Source organism: Microtus oregoni, unplaced genomic scaffold, assembly GCF_018167655.1.
Source record: "Microtus oregoni isolate MIOR12 unplaced genomic scaffold, Mior012 000029F_ref0000214, whole genome shotgun sequence".
Lineage (NCBI taxonomy): Eukaryota > Metazoa > Chordata > Mammalia > Rodentia > Cricetidae > Microtus > Microtus oregoni.
In genome coordinates this window covers 6946626-6956744 of record NW_024543088.1, presented here as the reverse complement: position 1 = coordinate 6956744, position 10119 = coordinate 6946626, and the positions used below count along the sequence as shown (strand labels likewise).

At 37.8% G+C, this 10119-nt stretch overlaps 1 pseudogene; it reads right to left on the bottom strand.

The window, feature by feature from the left end:
• Positions 1 to 539: 539 nt before the first annotated feature.
• Positions 540 to 10119, bottom strand: part of LOC121464649 — a 237874-nt pseudogene continuing 228294 nt past the window's right edge.

Sequence of the window (10119 nt, the reverse complement as noted above, 5' to 3'; positions counted from 1 at the left end):
GACTGTGGTGTCACACCCCTTTAATCCAGCACTTGTGAGACAGAGACTGACAAATCTCTGTGTGTTAAAGGCCAGCCTTGTCTATGAGTGAGTTCCAGAACAGACTCCAATGCTATAGAGAAACACTACGTCGATAAACAAAAAAAAAGAAAAAAAAGAGTGTCTTGACAGTATGATTTTATTCTCAAGATATTAAAGCCTGATGACACATACAAAGGCTCTACTACATTGGCTAAAATTGTAGGGCTTCTATTCAGTATGTATTTTTGGATGGATGTGTACACTTCTACAACATGCAAAGGCTTTACTACATTGAGTACACTCATAAGATTTCTCTCCAGTATGTTTTTTTTATTTTTATACTTATTTATGTATTATGTATACAATAGGCTGTCTGTGTGTATGCCTGCAGGCCAGAAGATGGCACCAGACCTCATTATAGATGGTTGTGAGCCACCATGTGTTTGCCAGGAATTGAACTCAGGACCTTTGGAAGAGCAGGCAATGCTCTTATCCGCTGAGCCATCTGTCCAGCCCCTAGTATGTGTTTTTTTATGTGTTTTTAGACTACTGAGTCGTGAAAAGGCTTTATCACATTGATCACATTTATAAGGCTTCTCTCCAGTATGGGTTCTTTTGTGAAGTTTGAGAGTACTTGTATATGAAAAGGCTTTACCACATTGATTACATTCATAGGGTTTCTCTCCAGTATGTGTTCTTTTGTGTCTTTGAAGTTGAAAGTGCTCTGAAAAAGCTTTATTACATTGCTTACATTCAAAGGGCTTCTCTCCAGTATGTGTTCTTTGATGTCTTTGAAGTTCACCATGATATGCAAAAGCTTTATCACATTGATTACATTTATAAGGTATGTCTCCAGTATGTGCTCTTTTATGTATTTGGAGATTACTGTTCCTTGAAAAGGCTTTATCACATTGATTACACTGATAAGGTTTCTCTTCAGTATGTGTTCTTTTATGTCTTTGGAGACTACTGTTCTGTGAATAAGCTTTACCACATTCATTACACTGATAAGGTTTCTCTCCAGTATGTATCCTCTGATGTACTCGAAGTTTACTGTTCAGTAAAAAGGCTTTACCACATTGATTACATGTGTAGGGTTTCTCTCCAGTATGTGTTCTTTGATGTTTTTGAAGTTCACCACGATACACAAAAGCTTTACCACATAGATTACACTGATAAGGTTTCTCTCCGGTATGTATTCTCTGATGTACTTGAAGACTACTCTTAATTGAAAAGGCTTTACCACATTGATTACATGTGTAGGGTTTCTCTCCAGTATGTGTTCTTTTATGTACTTGGAGATTATATTTACGTAGAAATACTTTACCACATTCATTACATTCATAGCGTTTCTCTTTAGTATGTGTTCTTTCATGTATTTGGAGTTTAGAGCATTTTGAAAAAGTTTTATCACATTGATTACATTCATCAGTTTTCTCTCCAGAATGCTGTCTTCTGTGAACTTGAAGACTTCTGACATATGAAAAGTCTTTACTGCATTGATTACTTTCATAGAGATTCTCTTCAGCATGTGTACTCTGAAGTAATTGGAGAGAACTGGTACGTGCAACGGCTTCATCATATTGAATACCATCATATGGCTTCTCTGCAGAATGACATTTTTCAAGCCTTTGAAGGTGACTGTAACATGCAAAGACTTTATCACATTGAGGATATTTAGAGGGCTTATGTCCATTATGGTTTCTCTCATCCCTGCAAAGATAATTGGCACATGTAAAAGTTTTACCATGTTCATTACATTGATGAGTCTTAATATCTGTATGAATTAATTTTTATAATTTTGTTTAGTGTAAAAAGGAATCAGATTTTAAGTTTTACATTTATGGTGCTCTCTTTCAGTATACGATGTTTTGTGTCTATGAAGAACCTTTGATGGTAAGAGTCTATTTATAAATGACCCACACTTAATAGCATCACTTTATATGAATTTTTTTAGATATTTGAAACGAAATAGACTAACTCAGTTTTAAATAACCTTACATTTGGAATCTTATGTTTTCCTGTAGTACAATACCTACCACAAGAAAGTGTACTAGAACAAACAAAAGTAAGAACACATTCCAACACTCACAGGGCTTATCTTCTGTGTGAGTTTGCTGATGTCTTCCCAAGGAATTTTGAAAACCAATTAAATATAATCTTATAGCACATTCAACAAAACTACCCATTGTTGAAATACTAAATATCTTTCCTAACTTCTCATTATTCTGAAAGATATACAGTCCCACTTTCAATTTTGGGACGCTCACTTGTGACATATGACATTCTTATTAAAGGAAGAAGAATTGTCCCTTGAATTCACAATTTGACTTTTTGTAATTGGGAGACATATGGTGTAGGAATTAATGTTTCTCCACAAGAGCCTTTTTAACTCTCATGACTCAATTCATTCAACAAGTTTGGCAAAGTCACAAGTACATGAGTAACATGCACTTTACTACAGAGTATTTTTGGCACAGTGTTAAACATATACTTATTATCTATTCAATGTGTCTATGTGTGTTATCTGAGTGGTATGAAACTAAATGGATTAGCAGCTCTACAGTATAATTCTCATGGTAGCATCAGTTAAGACATTGTTTCCTTCTCTTCTGTTCAGAGGAATGTACACACCATTTACCTCATATTGAGGCATATGATTTTATGAGAAATTAATAATCAACCATATACTTTATGGTGTGCTTATATATACTATTTTTTTCCTTAAATCTTCCAGGACAAAATAAAATTTCTTCAGAGACAAATATACACCAAGTTGCAAATAAAAATTACCTTCCATGTTTTTTAGCACTTAGACAATACTCTTCAAAATTATGGCCTTCCCAACTGTAGCCTAAAATATAGGAACAGAAAGTAGATAATATATTAAAGGATATTGTACAAGATTGAATACCTTAAGTGAACTACGCCTTAGTTATTTGGCTCATTCTTACTCTTTCTCAAACACAAATATACAAAAGTATCAATAAATAATACACAGTTGTCCCCTTATTTTAAAACGTGAAGTAAAGTTCACAATCTTACTAAGAACGGTGAGGTTCCTGTATGTCTCCAGCATCACATCTTTGTAGAGACTCTTTTGGGAAGGATTCAGCAAAATCCACTCATCCTCAGTGAAGTCAATGTGCACATCCTCATAGGTCACTGAATTCTAGGAGAATCCAATCAACAATAAGAAAAGTGTGATCCTGACATTGGATACTTCTTTTACAATGATATATTTGTATATTGCTGCTGCTTCCCACACTTCTGCCTTGCCATTGCATTATAATATAAACAAAAATCACTGTAGAAGGAAACTGAAGAAGAGGCTCATATGTGCCCTTTGTTGGCCCTTTAAATAGGATACAGCCTTGAGAAAGAAGTGCCGATAAACATCCACACAGAGACATACAAGCAAGCAGATCAACACTACTGAGAAAACATTACAGAAATAATAATACCAATGATTATCTAGAAAAAGGATGGCAAAATTGGATATATTCATTTGTGACTTTAATACCAGTGATCAATGTAAAAGCAGATGAAATAAATTGAGTTGGATGTCAGTTAAAGCCTATGCAATGGCTTGCAGGTAAGCCAGAGTTACAAATTAATAAAACCCAGTATCCATCCATAATCATTTAAATAAAAAATGTAAAAGGAAATCAGAGGTTTTAAACGAAGTTCTTACAAAAAGTTTTGTATTTTTTAGTTCTACATTCATCTTCCAGAACTTGCAGTGGCCCAGTTTAAACTGTTTCATAATAAGATCTTAAAAGGGAGTGCATGTTTAACACTTACAAATGGACCAAAGAAAACTTCAGCCCTGCAAATGATGATCATAAACAACACAGAGTAAGGGAGTTGGTTCAGCAATGTAGCGGTCTTGCTGTCCTTGCAGATAAGTGGGCACAATTACCAGTACTAATAGGGACTTGTAATTATCCATTACTTCAACTTCATAGGTTCTGATGCTTCTTGTGACAACTGTGAGAAACAGGCACGCCTGTGGTACACACCCATGTATATAGATACAACCTCATATTCATTGAGAGCATTCAAAACAACAAAAAATAGAGGCAGGTAGAAAGTCACACCCCTGTAGTGCAAGGATTCAGATGGCAGAGGTACTGATGTCATGCATACTACTCTCCTGGAAAAGGAAATGATACCCTCCACCAAACTTCACATTTCAAGAAGTTCAGCATTGGAACTTATTCTTGAAATGTACAAAAACGTATATTCCAGGCTCATCAGATAGTAAAAGAATACAGAAAAATAACAAGCATGTTGCTGCTCCATTAATCCCTCTGTGAAGTTGCCAGGATAATTTGTATTTCTGAGTTGAGGAGAGCATGGTCTAAGGAGCTACATTGAGGACCCAGAGCTACACAGATAAACATTGTCTCTCAAAAACAAAAGTAAAAATCAAAAATTAAAATAGAAATCAGGATAGCAAAAGGTTAAGAATGAACAGAAATTGCTACAACTGCATGTTTTGTCATTAAGTGATACCATCTATAATGGCGGTGAAGTCATAACAGCAGGACACACATAACCAGAAATGGGTTCAGGCTATGAACATGTAAATCCAATCCCCAATATAGGAATTTCACCCAAAAGATTTCTCCTACTCAATGTTCCACAAATACAACAAAGAAGAGCACCCCAGAGAGACAAGTGTTCAACCACTTCTTCTAATCTGGGACCTTTTCCTTCAACAACTACATACTGACCCTGATCCATAAATATTCATAGTCATCCCATGATTAAAACGTATTTAGTCTAACTTCAAAGATTGTCATAGGCTGGAACAGTTCCTGAAGTGTTTCAATGTGAAGTCTCTTATAACAATCGTGATATTGACTTGACTTGGCCATAACCCAGCCCAATAAAGCCACACCTAATAGTGCCACTCATCCCTAGGAGATTATTGGATCTCACTACATTCAAACTACCAGAGTGGTTTATCTGAGTCTTAAGATAGATAGATTCACAATTATCTGAGGTACTGCCATAATGTCTACATTTTCAGCAACAATGGGGGTGTGTTTCACTTTGTCCATATTTTTGCCAGTATGATATGTCACTTGTGTTATTGATCCTAGCCAATCAACTTTCTACTTATTCAACATCCTTGCCAGCATGAGTTTTCCATTATGTTATTGAACCTATCTATTCTGACAGGTATAAGGTGAATTCTAAAAGCTATTTTGATGTACATTTCATTGTTGGCTAAGTATATTGAACATGTAGTTAAGTGTTTCTAAGACAGTTTAGATTCATCTATTTAGAAGTCTTTGTTTAAATCTGTACCATATTTTTATTCAGTTAATTTATTTCTAGATGTGTTGCTGGAGGTCTTTTGGTTCTGAACAAGTAACTTCAAACTACATAGAAAAACATGATGTGTACTCACTGTAAGTGGATATTAGCTGTTGAATAAAGACTTACTACTGTACAATCCACAGACCCAGATATGGTAAGTAACAAAGATGGCTGTAGCAGGGGTGCATGGATCCTAAAGATTCTATTAAAGAGACTAGATTTTGTGGGAGTACACAGAGTAAGAACAGGAAAATTCATAAGAGTAAATGTAGGTATGTAGAGGAAAAACACAGCAAGATTACTAGAATAAGAAAGCTTTCAAGGGTTGATGGTCAAACAGTGCAGTAACAACTTTCTGCAATCTTTGAGGGTCATTATAGTGAGGACTCCCTATAACAGAGAAATATGGAGCCTGTACTGGCCATCTTCTGTAATCACATATGGTTCCCAGTAGTGGGACTATAAAACCAAGCCATCCACAAAATATATGACACACACTTGTGGTGTTGGAAGATAGATCAGGAAAATGGTGGCTCAAGATTTGTGTAGGGGCTAACCAATGACTGGCCCAAATTGAGGCCCAACATGACTAGGAAGAGCGCCTAGATGGTCAGGATCCAGAAGTTAAATGGCTCAAAGAATTAGAGTAGAAACAAATACAAGCAACAATAAAGAAAAAAGTCAATGTAATGATACCTAATTCCATGTCCAATAGCTCTCCAGGTTTCCAATCCTGTTCTGCTTTGTTGAGAATATCACACTTCTTTTTCTTTGGCTGGTGCCATTGCACATTAGTAGCTCTCCTTGGCAGGTAACCTATGACCCTGGGATCTCTAACATCTTGGATAATTAAAGAATTCCAGCCGGGCGGTGGTGGCGCACGCCTTTAATCCCAGCACTCGGGAGGCAGAGGCAGGCGGATCTCTGTGAGTTCGAGACCAGCCTGGTCTACAAGAGCTAGTGCCAGGACAGGCTCCAAAGCCACAGAGAAACCCTGTCTCGAAAAGCAAAAAAAAAAAAAAAAAAAAAAAAAAAAAAAAGAATTCCAACCTTCCAATATTAAGGCCCACTCAAGATCTTCAGTACCCTTCCATAGGCTTTGGGTCAGTACACTGACTCTGCCCTCTGCAGTACACACACCTGGTCTTCCAGACTCTGGCTGGCTCAATTCCACTGCTACTGCTGTTTTGGTGGTCATCTCACAGTGCTGGCCTCTCCAGACACTGGGGTCTTCTGTTGTAAATGGGTTTCACCTTCACCAGTATTTCTCATAGAATCTCCTTAGGGTGCCGCACCTCTTGGCCTGACCCTTACAGTCCTGGGCATTCAACTGCCAATGACACTGCACCTTCAGTGATGTCCTTTTCTGACCTCTCACAGTGCCAAGCCTTACATCCATCAATACCTTCAAAATATTACCACCCGGTGAAACACATTAGAAACTCCACCTACCTGTTGCGGTACAACGGTGGCTACCCCTGGAAGACAGTTGCTCTGTGCTCTTAGAAAACACTTCCCAGACATTTTCACATCAGTGATGCTGGTCTCGTAATCATCACTAAATTTTTAGCTCTAGCCATCCAGCATTAAGTATCCAGCAGAACCATATTTTGCTTAAATACTTCTGATAACTTGCTCATCACAGCTGATTCTTCAGCCCCAGCTAACAAGAAACAGAGAATATAATCCCCTTCTTTTATCTTTTTTTTTTTTTTTTGGTTTTTCGAGACAGGGTTTCTCTGTGGCTTTGGAGCCTGTCCTGGAACTAGCTCTGTAGACCAGGCTGGTCTCGAACTCACAGAGATCCGCCTGCTTCTGCCTCCCGAGTGCTGGGATTAAAGGCGTGCGCCACCATCGCCCGGCCCCTTCTTTTATCTTTAAGTCTTAAACCAGAACCATGTGGCCCCAGCTGTCAGGTTCTACTGCTTACTGGGGTTGGAACATGGCACCTTGTTTAATTCTATCTTTACCAGCTTTCTGCTTTTGGCTGTATAAGCTTGGCTGTCCTGAAACTTGATGTGTAAACTAAGCTGTCCTTGAACTAACAGAGGTGTGCAGGCCTCTGTGTTCAGAGTACTAGGATTAAAGTCAATGTGCCACCACCCCCTCAGCCACGAATCCCTTTTATTAAGTATCTTCAGTAGAGTTATCACCAACATCCACTTGGCAGAGTCTATCTTATGCTGTGTTGAGGATTCTTCTTCACAGGGAATTAATCAAAATCTCCTTACTTTAGCCTCAGGCAGATTTTTTGAACCAAGGCAGTTTCTTCACCAAAATATCACAAGAATCATTTTTAAGGAACATATTAAAATTCTTCTCTGAAACCTCTTGAGCTGGCTCCTGATATTTCATTTCATTATCAAGGTCACTCTTTCCCATGCTCTTCCTAGTATGATCCTGTATGCAGTGCCAAATGCATTTTTCCTTTTTGTAAGCCAAAGAATCAAAGACCTTATCATTCAAAACAAAAGCATGGTTAGGACTATCACAGCAATACTCTAGTCCCTGGGACCAACTTCTATTTTAGTTTTTTTTTTTTTTTTTGTTTTTTTGGTAAAGAGACACCATGACCAGAGAAACTCTTATAACAAAAGTATTTAATTGAGGAGGCTCACATATAATTTCAGAGGTTGAGTTAATTATCATCATGGTTTGAAATCTGTAAGCTGGCAGCCAGATGTGATACTGGAACTGAGAGTCCTTTGTTCTTGACTAAGAGGAAACAGGACATAGTCTGACACACTGGGAATTATCCTGAGGATAAGAGAACTCAAAAACCCACAGTGACATACTTCCTCCAACAAGACCATGCCAACTCCAGAACAGCCACACCTCCCACTACTTCCACTCCATAAGAGATTATGGGGGCAAATTATATTCAAACTACCACAATGGTATAGCTGAGTCTTGAGGTAGATAGATTCCCAATTATCTGAGGAACTGCCATATTGATTTTCATAGTGGCTACACAGGTTTACAACCTCAGAAACAATGGGGGTGTGTTCCTTTTGTTTTATTTTTGCCAGTATGAGATGTCACTTCTGTTATTGATCCTAGCCAATCTGACAGGTATAAGTACTTTTGATTTGTATTTCCTTGATAGCTAAGTATGTTGGACATTTATTTATGTGTTTTAAGCCAGTTAAATTCTTTTATTTAGAATTCTTAATTTTGATCTGTACCATATTTTTTTGATTATTTGATTTGTTGATGTCTAGTTTCCTCAGTTCTATTTTATTCTGTGCAAGTAAATCCAGAACCACATAGACATACATGATACGCACTCATATGTATGTGGGTATTAGCAGTTGAGTAAAGAATAATCATAGTACAATCCACAGACTCAGAGAAGGAAAGTAACAAGAATGGCTGTAGCACAGCATGCATGGAGCCCACATGAAAAGAGGAAATAGACTAGATTTTGTGGGTGAACAAGGAATCACAACAGTAACAATCATGGGATAATGGGGGGATGGAGGGAGAATATACAGGGAGAGATGACTGGAATAGGAAATGTTTAAAGTTGATGTGGAAACCTAATATAGTAGAAACTTTTTGCTAGCTAAGGGGGCAACTGTAGTGAGGACTCCCAGTAACTAAGAATATGGAGCCTGAACCTGTCATCTTCTCCAATGACATATAGCTCCCTGTGGTGAGAATAGAAAAGAAAGCCAGCCACAAAATATCTGACACACAGTGTGTTGTCCCAAAGATATACCCAGAAATTGGTGGCTTAAATTAGTGTAGTGGCAAACCAATGATTGGACTAACTGAGGCCTAAGTGAAAAGAGACAACCCATGACCAACACTGCCTGGATGGCATTAACAAGAAGTTCAATGGTTCAGAATTTAGAGTAGAACAAAATACAAGTAACAGAAAAGGAAACAATGGTCAATATAAGGATCCCTAGCTCTATTCTAATAAAATCATAATTGTTTCCTAGACTAATTGTCAACAGAGGGCCTTCCTCTGAAAATTGATTATGGCAGATAAAAAGAACTTCACTCACACAGTAGCTGAATCACTTGGAAGCAAGCAGAAATTTGGGTGAGGGTTTTTTAGGAGCCATAGGTGTCAAGGACGCCAAAAAAAAGACAGTTTACGGAATCAACTAAGCAGGGATCATAAGGGTTTAGAGTGCCTGACAGAGCAATTATGCAGCTTGCAGTGTCTGAGTTCGATCCTCTCAATGTGCACTTTGGTTGCTTTGCTTTGTGTTTTTGTGGGACTGCTAACTGTAAGAGTGTTTCTGACTCTTTTGCTTGCTCTTGGGACTATTTACCTTTTACTGAGTTGTGTAATCATGCATGGATATGAAGGTTTGTGTCTAGTTTTCATGTACCTTGTCATGATGTTCATAGACATTCCTAGGAGGCCTGCTTTTTCTGAAGGGAAACAGAGGAACAGTGGATCTGGACCAGTGGGAATGTTGGGCACTAGGGAGTTTAGACAGGGTTGAGGCTGTGGTCAGATTGTACTGTATGAGAGAAGAATAAAGAGAATAAACAAAAAGAAATGAAAAGGCTTTGAATCTAACTTCATAATCTTCAACAGGCAAAATGTTGTTCAAATATCCAAAGTCTCTTCTGAGACTCAAGACAAAATATTGTCTTGTGACATCTTTTAAAATCAACAAGCAAAGTAAACTTTTCAGACATAAAATGACACAGGATATAATCCATTTAGAAAGAGAGGAATATATCTGTCTGTGTTCCAGTCCCGAATTCAGGCAGACATCCCATACTCACATTCAGACCACACCA